This window comes from Sphaeramia orbicularis, chromosome 24 (assembly GCF_902148855.1).
Source record: "Sphaeramia orbicularis chromosome 24, fSphaOr1.1, whole genome shotgun sequence".
NCBI lineage: Eukaryota > Metazoa > Chordata > Actinopteri > Kurtiformes > Apogonidae > Sphaeramia > Sphaeramia orbicularis.
The window spans coordinates 33,397,358-33,413,232 of record NC_043979.1 but is presented as its reverse complement, the minus strand read 5'-3'; positions in this window follow the sequence as shown (position 1 = coordinate 33,413,232).

Genomic DNA, 15,875 nt, shown 5'->3' with positions numbered 1-15,875 from the left:
TGTCTAGCTTTTAGAAAAACTAAAAAAACCTAAAAAACTAAAAAACTGTAGCAGCTGCTGAAGAAATGAAAAAAAAAAAAGTCCTTTAAAAGTGACTGAGTGCGTCTGCCTCCTTGTGGTGAAACTAGAGTATTACACCCAGCTGGAATTTATGAAGAGACATGCGTTTCTTGATGATTCAATCAAAAAAACAATAGATTTGCAACCAAAACAGAGATCTGAGAGCAAAAGACAATAATTGGCAATAATAAAAAAAAAAGTTTTGAAAGCAGACATTTTCAACTTCAGTCAAACTAATGTTCATAAGTAAAAATGTTTGATTATTTTGCTTATAAATCAGCCCTCTTTGCATGCAAGTTAAACATTCTTGCTAGAAAATCAGTCCTTTTTGCTCAGAAGTTCAAATGTTTTGCTTGCAAGTTCAACTGCACTTAATGAGCGGGGCCTACGCTGATGAACGAGTGAGGAGTTTCTATTGGTGGGTTTGGCCTGTATGGAGACACATTTACATTTATGCATTTGGCAGACGCTTTTTTCCAAAGCAACTTACAGTGGATAACCAATCAAATCAATCAATCAATCAATCAATCAATCAATCAATCAATCAATCAATCAATCAATCAATCAAATTTTATTTATATAGCTCCAGATCACAACAGAAGTTACCTCATGACACTTTATATACAGAGTTGGTCAAAACCAGACTCTGAGCCTATTGACAGAAACCCAACAGAATCATCCAGGAGCAAACACTTGTGACTGGTGACAGTGGAAGGGAAAACTTCCCTCTAACAGCAGAAACCTGGAGCAGACCCAGACTGCTGGAGGATGGACGTCTGCCTGGACCAGTTGGGGTTAAAGAGAGAGAGAGTAAATCTGAGAGACATTTGTTCCTTTACTATTCAATTAAATAGAATAGATTTGCAACCGAAACAGTGTTTTGAGAGCACATTTCTTCAACTTCAATCAAAACTAATGTTCGTAAGTAAAAATGTTTGATTATTTTGCTTATAAACCAGTCCTCTTCATTTGTGAGTTCAAAAGTTTTGCTAGAAAATCAGTCCTCTTTGCTTGGACGTTCAAAAGTTTTGCTTGTAGCCTTTGGAGAGACATTTGTTTCTTTACAATTCAATCAAAAAGAATAGATTTGCAACCAAACAAGACATTTGAGAGCAAAAGACAAAAAGTGGCAATCAAAAAAAAAAAAAAAAAAAAAAAAGTTTGTGAGCATATTTCTTCAATGTCAGTCAAACTAATGTTTGTAAGTAAAAATGTAGGATCATTTTGCTTATAAATCACTCCTCTTCGAGTTCAAATGTTTTACTTGCAAGTTCAACTGCACTTAATGGGCGGGGCCTACGCTGATGAGCGAGAGAGTTTCTATTGGTGGGTTTGACCTATATGGAGAGACATTTGTTTCATTACTATTCAATCAAATAGAATAGATTTGCAACCACAAAAAAATCTGAGAGCACATTTCTTCAACTTCAATCAAAACTAATGTTTGTAAGTAAAAATGTTTGATTATTTTGCTTATAAACCAGTCCTCGTCATTTGTGAGTTCAAAAGTTTTGCTAGAAAATCAGTCCTCTATGCCCTGAAGTTCAAAAGTTTTGCTTGTAGCCTATGGAGAGACATTTGTTTCTTTACAATTCAATCAAATAGAATAGATTTGCAACCAAACAAGAGATGTGAGAGCAAAAGACAAAAAGTGGCAATCAAAAAAAAAAAAAAAAGGTTTGAGAGCATATTTCTTCAATGTCAGTCAAACTAATATTTGTAAGTAAAAATGTAGGATCATTTTGCTTATAAATCACTCCTCTTCGAGTTCAAATGTTTTACTTGCAAGTTCAACTGCACTTAATGGGCGGGGCCTACGCTGATGAGCGAGAGAGTTTCTATTGGTGGGTTTGACCTATATGGAGAGACATTTGTTTCATTACTATTCAATCAAATAGAATAGATTTGCAACCACAAAAAAATCTGAGAGCACATTTCTTCAACTTCAATCAAAACTAATGTTCGTAAGTAAAAATGTTTGATTATTTTGCTTATAAACCAGTCCTCTTCATTTGTGAGTTCAAAAGTTTTGCTAGAAAATCAGTCCTCTTTGCTTGGACGTTCAAAAGTTTTGCTTGTAGCCTTTGGAGAGACATTTGTTTCTTTACAATTCAATCAAAAAGAATAGATTTGCAACCAAACAAGACATTTGAGAGCAAAAGACAAAAAGTGGCAATCAAAAAAAAAAAAAAAAAAAAAAAAGTTTGTGAGCATATTTCTTCAATGTCAGTCAAACTAATGTTTGTAAGTAAAAATGTAGGATCATTTTGCTTATAAATCACTCCTCTTCGAGTTCAAATGTTTTACTTGCAAGTTCAACTGCACTTAATGGGCGGGGCCTACGCTGATGAGCGAGAGAGTTTCTATTGGTGGGTTTGACCTATATGGAGAGACATTTGTTTCATTACTATTCAATCAAATAGAATAGATTTGCAACCACAAAAAAATCTGAGAGCACATTTCTTCAACTTCAATCAAAACTAATGTTTGTAAGTAAAAATGTTTGATTATTTTGCTTATAAACCAGTCCTCGTCATTTGTGAGTTCAAAAGTTTTGCTAGAAAATCAGTCCTCTATGCCCTGAAGTTCAAAAGTTTTGCTTGTAGCCTATGGAGAGACATTTGTTTCTTTACAATTCAATCAAATAGAATAGATTTGCAACCAAACAAGAGATGTGAGAGCAAAAGACAAAAAGTGGCAATCAAAAAAAAAAAAAAAAGGTTTGAGAGCATATTTCTTCAATGTCAGTCAAACTAATATTTGTAAGTAAAAATGTAGGATCATTTTGCTTATAAATCACTCCTCTTCGAGTTCAAATGTTTTACTTGCAAGTTCAACTGCACTTAATGGGCGGGGCCTACGCTGATGAGCGAGAGAGTTTCTATTGGTGGGTTTGACCTATATGGAGAGACATTTGTTTCATTACTATTCAATCAAATAGAATAGATTTGCAACCACAAAAAAATCTGAGAGCACATTTCTTCAACTTCAATCAAAACTAATGTTTGTAAGTAAAAATGTTTGATTATTTTGCTTATAAACCAGTCCTCCTCATTTGTGAGTTAAAAAGTTTTGCTAGAAAATCCGGCCTCTTTGCTTGAAAGTTCAAAAGTTTTGCTTGTAGCCTTTGGAGAGACATTTGTTTCTTTATAATTCAATCAAATAGAAAAGATTTGCAACCAAAAAAAGAGATAAAAATGTTTTGAGAGCATATTTCTTCAACTTCAATGAAACTAATATTTATAAGTAGAAACGTATGATCATTTTGCTTAGAAATCAGTCCTCTTTGCTTGCGAGTTCAGCTGCACTTAATGGGCGGGGCCAACGCTGATGGATGAGAGAAGAGGTTCTATTGGTGGGTGTGACCTGGCTCCAGCGCCAGTTACAAGCAAAACTTCTGAACGTCCAAGCAAAGATGACCAATTTTCTGGCAAAACTTTTTAACACGCAAAAAAATCGTACATTTTTACTCACAAATATTAGTTTTAATTCAAGTTGAAAAAATATGCTCTTAAAACATTTTTTGGTTGCAAATCTATTCTATTGGATTGAATGATCAAGAAACAAATGTCTCTCCATAGTACTAAACTGTAAATATGGATTACAGTGCAACAGTTTAAATTTTCTTGTTACAACCTTATTCTAAAGTTGATTGAAATATTTATTTATTTTTTTTACCTCAAAATCCTACACACAATATCTCATAATGACAAATTGAAAAAAGTTTGCTTGAAACTTAAAAAAAAAAAAAAAATCTATTGATAAAAAATAGCCTTTGCTCTATACTTTCCTGACACACCTTTGGCATCAGCTCCAGCTTCAAGTCTGTTTGGTGTTACAGGCGTGACTCACCTCTTTTTGTGCAGTTTCTCCTGTTCGTCTTTGCAGAACCTCTCCAGCTCCATCAGGTTGGACAAGGAGTGCTGGTGCTCAGACATTTTCAGACTCTCCACAGATGACACTTGGATTCAGGCCAAAGAGTTCAGTCCAGCTTCTCACGTTCTGGTTCTGGACCTTCCCCAGATTTGCGGTTCGATACAATCCTGTCTCAGATCTACAGACGTTTCCATGGACTTCATGACAATCAGAGGTGTGTTTTTTTCCAAATCATGTCCTGTGTTTTCCACAGGTGACTCCAATCAAGTTGTGGAAACACCTGAAGCTTCATGAGTGGAAACAGGATTCACCTGAACTCAAACTGGCAAATACTATGAAGACTTATGTACAGATTATATTTTTGGTTTTTAATTTTTAATACATTTATAAAGGTTTAAAACAAACTTTTTTCCACTTTGTCATTATGAGGTGTGTAGGATTTTGGTAAAAAAAAATAAAAAAATAAAAAAATAAATGTAATTCATTTTGGAATAAGGCTATAACACAAAAATAATAATAATAAAAAAAAACCCACTGTAAATTATTTTCGGATGAACTGTACCGATTATATCACAATGCATGTATGTTATCTTTAAGATACATACATCTCCTGAATTTACATATATGAATTACCCATAGTAATTGTTTTTGATTTAATTTTTATGGCATTAAATCTACTGCAGACTGTATTATCTGTATTAGCTAAACAGTTTGGGATCTAATGATTAAATCACTGTGAAATTATTATAAAAACTAAATCAGGTTTTCTTGTGCAAATGTGAGTCAAAAGACACATTAAATATTTACTTTACAAATTTAAGAAATATATACAGACATGATCATGGTTGTGGCAGTGAAACAAATTAAATCTGCATAAAAGTGATTTATTTAATAAATGTAAAGACTTACAAAATAAGTTTCATTTGGATATGACAACAAAAAACAATTTTTTCAGGCAACTGGTAATACACAAATAGCAACATGTGAGTGAGATCAAAGGGCATAGCATCAAGAAAAGAGTTTTTATTTTATTTTATTTATTTTTTGGTAGTTTTCATAAAATCACAAGTTGTTTAATAATTATTTCCAAAGCTGTAAATGTGAAAGTAAGAGTTTTGTTCCAGTTTGCATATGAAATATTTTGGATTGTAATATTCATATGTTTCTACTTTTTTTATTGATTCAAGTAGTGATACATAAATGTGCATATTGCTTCCAAAAAAATCACTGTAAGACTTTTTTTTTTTTTTTTTAATCACTGTGTGGTGTGTATTATTATTTTAAACATATTTAGGATATTTCCAATCCATTGTGATCCAACTTTATTTGTAAAGCACTTTAAAACAACCACAGTGGACCAAAGTTCTGTACAGAATAATAAATAAAAACACAAAATAACAGAGTAAAATACAAGAATAGATTAAAAGACATAGAACAACTGTAAAAAATGTAATAATAAAAAAGAAGATATTTGATTAAACTGTTGCTATCTTATAATTTATTTTATTTTAATTTATTTGCACAAAATAAAAACAGCAATGGAAAAAACAACAACATTCAAACAAGTAACAAAATTGTGCAGGAGAGGTTAGAAGCCAAAAAAAAAAGGCTTATATGAATACCTCCCCTGAAATGAACAATACACACACAAAAAAAAAAAAGAATTAAAAAATACAATATAACTGAAATAATAAACTAAAGTAAAAACAATAAAAATGTAATCCACAGTACAAATCATCAAATACAAATCAAGTGATATACAGCCTTACATTTTTTCATGAATTAAAGTCCTTTTCAGATGCTTTTTAAACAATGATAAAGTAGATGTTGATTTTAGTTCAGGTCTTAGATTATTCCACAGATTTGGTCCACGATATTTCAGAGAATACTGACAGACTGAAGTTCAGCAGTACGGAAGAGAAAATTTGCTTGAAAATCATGTCGGAAAATTGTGAATAACAGAAGACAACATAAAGAAATTGTGAAAAACTTTAGGAAGAATATGAGTTAAGTCAGGGGTGGGCAATTAATTTTCTTATGGAGCCACATGAGAAACTTTGACAATTATTAAGGGCCGAATCAATTCACTTACAGCTCTGTACACAGTATATACAGTATATCTCTATAAAAACAGTAAATGAAACAGTACAATGACACAATGAAAATGTGGAGCACAGAACACAACTATTTAATGAATATTCACAAAAACATTTCCGAAAATGTGCAAAACCAGCTCCATGTTAACTTTACATGAAAAACCATAAATGCAGCTTTGTTTGTTTGCATATCTCAGTTCCTTTTCTGACTTCAGTGAAGAAATACTTCGAAGTCCATGTCTTGTTGTAATCTCTGCACTCTTAATCAATCTTTCTTTCTTTTTTTGGACGTTGGCTGACATCTTAATGGGCTGAAACTGACCAACAAGCCAATAAGCTTTTTTATAACCATAAGCTTTATGCTGAGTACGGAAAGTGTGTGCGAAAAAAGCTAATTTAGCAGATCCTACAAAATAAAAGCTGTGCCATTGCATTGGTTGCATATATTACCATGGTATATATTTGCATTGACTTGTAATTTGCCAGTGACCTCATGCCAGTGACCTCAGGGTCAGCTATCAGGCAGCATGTGGCCCGCGGGCCTTACTTTGCCCAGGTCTGAGTTAAGTGAACATACAGTCTACTCTCGTTAAACCGCCCGCCGTTATACCGCCATTTTCGCTCACCGCCGACCAAAACCATTGCACAAAAATCCCCAATGCATTATTCCATTAGCTACCGCCATTTCCGCCTATCGCCATCCGCCAGCCCAGTTCCATGCACAAACAACACTTATACCATTGATTTCCCGACCGTTATACCGCCAGCGTGATTGCCATCGAGTACACATAAATTTTAACAATGCACTGAAACAAACCCGCCAGACGCTGATCGCGACAAGCTACGAGTAGGTCTACGGAACGGCCACCGTACATTTATCGCAGAACACTCAGTAGGTCAGGATGTCGGGAAGAGGACGTGGGATTAAGCCAAAGCCTCAAGATGATGGGGTGTCGTTTCCCGACACGGTATAATAATGCTTAAAATGTTTCCCCACTTTAAATGATCCCTTACAACATAACAGAATCAAGATTTATTTAGAAACGCAATTAGAACGGGTTAACGGAGGCAGCATAGACGTCATATAGTAAAGACATGCACATTATGGACGCAACCCGTTGTAACGCCATTTTCGCTATACCGCCAATTTGGCCGTGAACGGAAGTTGGCGGTATAACGAGAGTAGACTGTATTTATACATGAAGACAATCATGCTTTTAGATGTAAACGACTTCTCTGTCATTGTAGAATGCTATATAAATAAACTTTGACTGATTGATTGATTATGTCAGCCCTGCGATGAACTGGCGACTTGTCCAGGGTGTACCCCGCCTTCGCCCCTATGTAGCTGGGATAGGCTCCAAGCGACCCCCGTGACCCTAGTGAGGATAAAGCAGGTTCAGAAAATGAATGAATGAATGAATGATTAAAATGAACTTCTTATCTGTATCCTGTGACCACAAACCTACCTGTGTATATGTGACCTCCATTATCCAGTACGTCTTTAAAAAACGGTCTGAGTCTCACTGTAATGACAATAAAAGGCCAAAACAGGAAGAACAACAGAACTCGTTGCCTGGTTCCAATTCAGTTTAATAAAAAGTTTCCACCAAACAGAACAAACAGCAGCTACACACCTGTTCTTTCTCATAATGACATCTGGGAACAAATGAACGCCACTTAAGAGGCTTCAGTGAATCAGGGCTGAAGCTCATTCAGATAAACACTGAGAGCTGCGAGAACTTGTCTGGAGCCTCAAACCTGTTTACTTTTAACATAAAAAGAAAACTACAGGGTGGGGAAGCAAAATTTACAATGAACATTTAGTTGTTTTTTCTCAGCAGGCACTACGTCAATTGTTTTGAAACCAAACATATATTGATGTCATAATCATACCTAACACTATTATCCATACCTTTTCAGAGACTTTTGCCCATATGAGTAATCAGGAAAGCAAACGTCAAAGACTGTGTGATTTGCTGAATGCACTCGTCACACCAAAGGAGATTTCAAAAATAGTTGGAGTGTCCATAAAGACTGTTTATAATGGAAAGAAGAGAATGACTATGAGCAAAACTATTACCAGAAAGTCTGGAAGATACTATTAAAGAAGAATGGGAGAAGTTGTCACCCGAATATTTGAGGAACACTTGCGCAAGTTTCAGGAAGCGTGTGAAGGCAGTTATTGAGAAAGAAGGAGGACACATAGAATAAAAACATTTTCTATGATGTCAATTTTCTTGTGGCAAATAAATTCTCATGACTTTTAAAAAACTAATTGGTCATACACTGTCTTTCAATCCCTGCCTCAAAATATTGTAAATTTTGCTTCCCCACCCTGTATAGAGATATAATATTAACCCATAAAGACATAAAAATAAAGAGCATTAATTTGTGTTTAATTTTTCTCTCTATTTAACCTTTCTCAAGTGATTTATTCCCAGTTATCATACTTTTATCCTCTGTATTTTGCATTTTTTTCAGTGTACATCAGGTATTTTCCTATATTTAATTCCTATATTTAATAAACTCAGATTAACCCTTTCATCCATGAATTATGAGAACCTTAGTCAATATTTTTTTCTCGAGTGTTTTTATTCCTCTATAGGCATTAATAAAACAATGCAACTGAATTTTTTTTTTTTTATGAACCTATTTTTCGTATAGTTACAAAAATGTCCACTCAACTGGACACCATGCGTTTAATTTTTGAAGCAAAGAAACATGTATTTAAAACTCATCATCAGAAAGTGATAAACTGTGTGAAAACTATTAAATAAAAAGATTTTTAATGCTGCTAATCTGATGTTTTCTCACATATTATCATACTCTAATTCTAGTTATTACTCATTTCATGGAGATAATATCCTCCTGAGATCCAGGAAATTGACAATTTTAGCTTTTTTACATTAAAAAAAATGGTCTAGATTGGAAACTGCATAATGCAACAGTTTTTTGAGATACTTTTTTAAAATCGTTTTTAATTTTTTTTTTTTAATTGATTTTTTAATGGAATGTCCTTTGAAATGGACAGCATTTAAGTTACACTGTCAAACTTTTGTCCCCTACAGTGGACAAAATGCATTGTTGGATTTCAGAAGGATATGCAAAAAAAAAAAAAAAAAAGTTTCAGAAAACTGTTAATTACAGTCTAATAACAATTAGCAATTGATTTACACTAAAACATGTTACTGCAGGTCAGGTTTATCAAGAGCAGCAAAGTTACAATAATTGTATGAATTGCAGTGTTTGGGAGGATGCATAAGTGTCCACTGTGTTGGCTGATATGGAACTAAAACAACAAAACCCATGAATATACAAGAGAACAGCTGGAGAAGAACTGTCCACTGGAGTGACCACTATGCATGGAAGGGTTAAAGTTGAAGGTTATTATATCAAAAATAGAGAAAACTGAAGAAAAAGTGACTTTTTAAGCAAAGATGTTAATAACTGAATATAAAAACAAGCCTCTCCATCCACTGTCATTGATCCAACTACATGGGTTTTACTGGTGAATCAATGTTGTAGAAGATGATGGTGTTTCCGTGGTAACTTCAGAGCCTCTGAACGTCGAAATGGGTCATATCTGATGGCCATGAAAAGGTAACAAACTGTATTTTACACCAATTATTTAGGATTAGTGGATGAACAGGTATTAAACACTTTAGATCAGTAGATGCTTTTGGTCACCGTTGGATGTTTGGGTCTTTTAAATATTAAATTTCCCCCTGGATCAATAAAATTCACCTGTATCTGTATTTGTAGATGTATTATTTATCATGTAAAACATTCAAACACAGGATTTTTTTTTTCTTTTTTGCAGTTCTCATCTTGTACCAGTGAATTGGTTTCTCTTGTAACATCAGTAAACTGTCCCTGCTGAATATTATATTTACATATCACTGTCATAACCACTGACATGGATGACACCAGACAAACCTCATAAATGTTTACAACTGCTGTCAACAGTGCCACTTTTTACTGCTCACCTCCTCCTATTTATAACACTGGGACATTTTACACTGAAGGATCAGTTAACTACTCTGAATATTACACTGTTTTTTGTTGTATTTATTCTGAGTAATTGCTCATTTTATAATCTCAACTCATTGCTTCATTTCTTTTATTGTCTATTCTTATTTTAATTCTAATTTAGTTGGTTACTTTGTTGTTATGGAAGAAACACATAAGTAGCACAAGGCTTTTTTATCTTAGGAACTGGATTATTACCTCTGTCGGGAGGTATTGGGATCACTTTGCTTTGTGTGTGCGTGCATGTTTGTTTGTTTGTTAGCAAGATAACTCAAAAAGTTAAGAACGAACTTTCATGAAATTTTCAGGAAATGTTGATACTGGCACAAGAAAGAAATGATTAAATTTTGGTGGTGATCGGGGGGGCAGATCTGTCTTGGCGGAGGTCTGCGCTCTCTGAGTGCTTTTCTAGTTTGGCCTGGTTTTTCTCCTCCAGTCTTTAATTTTGTGTTTTTGTGCTTTACTCTACATCTGGTCGCAACAATACAGGTATATCCATCTTCCTCATATTCATATTCCAGAGGTTTTTAACAAGTTCAGGTCTGAAAATGTGGAGCAGTCTTTTCATTTTCTGCAGAGCTGTATGCTGTGGCTGCACCCCAAAAAACAAAACAAAACAAAACAAAACAAAACAAAACAAAACAAAACAAAACAAAACAAAACAAAACAAAACAAAACAAAACTATCTATCTATCTATCTATCTATCTATCTATCTATCTATCTATCTATCTATCTATCTATCTATCTATCTATCTATCTATCTATCTATCTATCTATCTATCTATCTATCTATATAGAGAGAGGATACAGATAAGAAGTTAATTTTAATCAATCAATCAAAGTTTATTTATATAGCACTTTACAATGACATAAAAAAGTGGTTTACATCTAAAAGCATAATTAAATTGTAAGATAGCAACAGTTTAATCAAATATCTTTTTTTTTATTATTACATTTTTGCTGTTGTTCTATGTCTTTTAATCTATTCTTGTATTTTACTCTGTTATTTTGTGTTTTTATTTATTCTTCTGTACAGCACTTTGGTCCACTGTGGTTGTTTTAAAGTTCTTTACAAATAAAGTTGGATCACAATGGATTGGAAATACCATAAATATGCATAAAACAATAATACACAACACACAGTGATTTAAAAAAAAAAAAAAAAGTAAGTCTTACAGTGATTTTTTTGGAAGCAATATGCACATTTATGTATCACTACTTGAATCGGTAACTACAGAACTTCTGAACGCCCAAATGGGTCATATCTGATGGCAATGAAAAAATGAATAACTGAAAAAAAGGCTATTAAGGTTATTATTGTATTTGGTATTATTGATTTTGGTGCCCCCCCATCTTCTTTCTATGCTATTATTTAAAACCCTTTACTGATTTCTTGTTTTTGTATACTCTTGTTGTTTTTTTTTCTTGTTTCTTGTTTTTGTACACTTTTGTAAACATTTCATAATAAAGGTCTACCAAGAAAAAACAAAAAAAAAAAGCATGACAAACTGCCTTTTACACCTATTATTTACCCGTATTGATAGGATTAGTGGATCAACAGGTATTAAACTTTTTACATCAGCAGACGATTTGAGTTGTCAGTGTCTGTTTGGGTCTTCATGGGTTAAATAAAGGTTTAAAAAAAAAAAAAAAGGCTTAGTGTGTATGGATGTCCACAAGATGGCACTGTTTCAACACTGTTAAAGTTGCATTCATGTAATCTCCCTGTGGTAAAAATCATATAAAGACACTGATACAAGGACCATCAATATACTTTCAGGCTGCCGTCGATCCCTGGCAGCTTTGACATGTTTCAGCTCTGTGAGGTCCGGGTTTCCTTCAGATCCACTTCTGTCCTGTAGTGTGATAAATGAGATCACATGTGGCTGTAACTCCTGACCTCTGACCTCTGCCATGTTTTGCGTTCATAAACAGCCCTGGGTTATCTGTTCTCGCTGCCTGTTTGTCTTTGTCTCTTGGTGCATTGTGTGTTTATTTTGTGTGTGTGTGTGTGTGCATGGCTGCTTTTGCGGTGTGATTTTAAGCTAAAAGGCTGTGTGTATGTGTATGTCCTGCTTAGTGAACCGCATGTCTCTCAGCGGAGTGTCTCCCTACAGCTGTCCACAACCCAGCTGGACACTAGAATATGACCTTTAATGTTGCCCTAAACACGTAGCACTTACTGTCCTCATCACATGTTCACCCCGACTTCTCAGGAAGCACCTTACAAGAATATATCCTGCAAAAACTGACAAAATCTAAGCTAACTCCACTTGTTATTTAACACATAAAGACCCAGTGCTACTTTTCTGGAAGGTCCCAAAGGAATTTTTCCATAATTTTTTAAATTTTCTTATTAGTGATAGTTAAATAAAGGGAAAATCAAACAAATAAACAAACCAAAAACGACGTTGACAGAATAATGACAAACAACAACAATAGTCGGTTTTCCATTGACCCTCAAATTGCGCAAATACACTGTAAGCCCGGAATTTGTTTTTACTAAAAATGCTTTAATTACAATGCACTTAAATGATTTAAGTTTTATGATGTTACTATAAAATGTTAAGTATATTCTACTAATTTGTAGATATAGTTGAAAGTACGAAAAAGTTTAAGTTGAATGGAATTAAATCACTAAGTTTTAGTCATGACCACACCTTTTTACCTTCGCATTGCATTGTGGGTTTTGGGCATGTTGTTGAAAATGTGTTATTTTTATGTGCAGGGGTTCAGCGGGGTTGTGGTGTTAGTGTTCATTTGGATTTAATGTGTGTATGCCAATGTTTATTGGCCTTTCTGTGTTTGTTTTTGTATTTTTGTAGAGCTGCACCATGAGTCAGAGCCATAGGAAGAACAATGGCTTTACTGTTCATCGCAAGTTCTTACTGTACAATAAAAATTATAATGTTTAATTAAATGAAAAGTACTTTTTGTACTAATAAATGACATAGAGTTAACTTTCATTCATACTGCAATATATTAAGTAGAATTATTTCATAACTGTTTTGGTCAGGAGTAGAGTTATGAGTTTGATCATCTTAAATAAAGTTGTTTAATCAGTGTTAAATTAATCTGGCTGCAATAGAGAAAATTAGTCAGTGTAACCTAAAATGCTGAGTTGAATGGTTGGATAGTGGGGTTGATTTTACAACAGATTTAAAGTACAAATAACTTATCTTTTAGTGTTTTCTACTTAATAGTTTAAGTTCAATACTTTTAGCATTAAAGTTGAACCTACTTAAACCAATTGATTAGTCGATCATTACTCAATTCATTTAAGTGCAATCACTTGCCTCAAATTTTTTGAGTAAACTCTACTTATCCGGGCTTACAGTGTATAACTTGTGCATAAAAATTGACCTAACCTTCTAAGACCTAGGACATGTCAGCAAAAGTACAAGCTTTTGTGTTTTTTATTAAATAAGTGCCTATATTGGAAACATCCTGATGCAACAGTTTTTTCAGATGCAGTTTTTTAAAAAAAATTATGGAATGTCCTTTGTGGTGGACAGTTTTCTTTTCTTTTTTTTTTTTGAATAAAGTTGTGAAACTCTTGTCCACAAATGTGGACAGTGGGTCTTAGGAGGCTAATGGAAAAACGACGCTTAAAAGTTTTGTGCTGGCAAGAGGTGGTTTTTCAGCCGTAGTGCAAATGGTATATCACGCAAAACTGCAATGGACAGAGCTTTTTTCGCAACTAGAGTCAGGTGAATTTAAAAAACGGATGTTGACATACGTTACAACAAACGAAGAAGAAGACATGTCGCAGTATGTGTGGACACACCAGGAAACCCAATCATTTTTTCATTTAGTGCGAGACAGAGGGGTAACATATAATAATAATGAATATATCTGTAAATCAACACCATATTTACATTCGTTGCCATGTTTATGGAATGACTTCTTGTGTCATCTCGCGATAATTAATAAACAAATCATCGCATTTGATTTAATGGAGAAACCGATATTACACACTTTTGTGTTTTTTGACGTTTACTAAATATCAGTAAAGTTTTGTGCAGATGTCCAATGGAAAAGCGACTAATGACAACATCATATTACAATAAAAAAGATAATAAATGTAAAGAGCAACAAAACAATATAGCTTGGTTAGGGGCGATAGGGAAAAGAGGAAGAGGAGAGTGAGAAAGAGAGAGGGGGGAGTGAGGGGGAAAATAATAACTGTTGTTATACAAAAATATATAATAATAATACCAGTAGTCTAATTTGCTAGTATTATTGTGGCGGCAGTAGCGGTGGAGGCAGCCCCAATACAACAATGAGTTAAATAATTTAATATTTGTAATAATCTATTTGTGTCAATTACTATCTGTTTGAGTTTATATGAATTAATTTAAATTATTATGGCTATGGGGGTGGGGGTGGGGGGGTGGAACCCAGTACACAGAGCCTGAGGAGGGGAGGACACCATCACCCCCCCACAAACACATTTTTCTATAGATGTAATCTTTCTTAATTACATGTTCGGTGAGTTTGGTTATATGTACTTTTGGTTTTGACAATATAAAGAATAAAATAGAATCTAGAAGTGGACATCATGACCAACAACTAAACAAACGATGCAAATGAAAAATACAGAGGTGAAAAACAAAGCAAATATGCAAAACAAAAAAGGAAAACGTGTTTATACTCTGGCCTCAGATCATTTCTCTTCATGTGAAGTTGATACAGATGTAAAGAGAGGATCTATTTGTTGTGGCTGTAACACATTTTTCCATTAAAGACTGAATATTTTCCATATGGAATCAGGGTGTTTTTTTTTTTGCTTCGGTGTCAACAATAGTCATGTCTGGAGGCGTTCTATTTTCCCGAGGTTCCTCAGGTTGTGAATTATCTCACAAACACCTCGAGGGAATGTGTCCAGATTTGGCATAAACTTTCACTCAGCCTCAAGGATGAACTGATAAAAATATGATGGTGAAAGGTCAAGGCCAGTGCAAATAAGAAAACATTTATGAGCCAGAACTCAGTCATTTTTACACTAATTATGTCAAAATGTCACTCATATATGTAATCATATAAAATGACAATATGTCATAGAAGATGCAATGTTTCTCATGAAAAATGGTTTGTAGAATATAACATGTCAGTACAGTTTAAACTAATATCTAATATGAATCTTCTTTGAAATCATAGAGTAGATGTGGATGTGTATATGAATTTGTTGGTGAATGCATAAAACAATGGGGTCATATTTTTTGTTATGAATCAAAATATGTAATTTTCTCCACAAAAAGACACGAAAACATGACATCCAATGATTATTAACGCCTTTCTGTGATAAAGCTATGAGGTCAATAATGATTAGCAATTTTTTTTTTTTTTTAACACTCAAACATGTTATTGCAGATCAGGTTTATCCAGAACAGCAAAGTTACAGTACTGGTATGAATTTCAGTGTATAGGATGGTGCATAAGCATCCACTGTGTTGGCTGATATGGAACTAAAACAACAAAATCCAGGAATATAGAAGAAAACACATTTGAACAGCTGTCCACTGTAGTGACCAGTATGCATGAAAGGGTTAATAAAACCAGATTTAAAAACAAACAAACAAAAAAAATCCAAATGCATTTCAACTTTAGCCTAATTTTGAGTAATAAAAGCAGTCTAAAAAATCTAGATACTTTTGCTCATAATTAATGCATGAAAAGATCAATATTTCCCTCTACAGAGGAACAGAGAAGAGGAAATCTTATTGGAAACATATGGAAATAAACCATTTTATTTAGAATTTACAAAAAAAGACAAGGACAAAATACAAAGACAAAGGACAAGGAGAAAG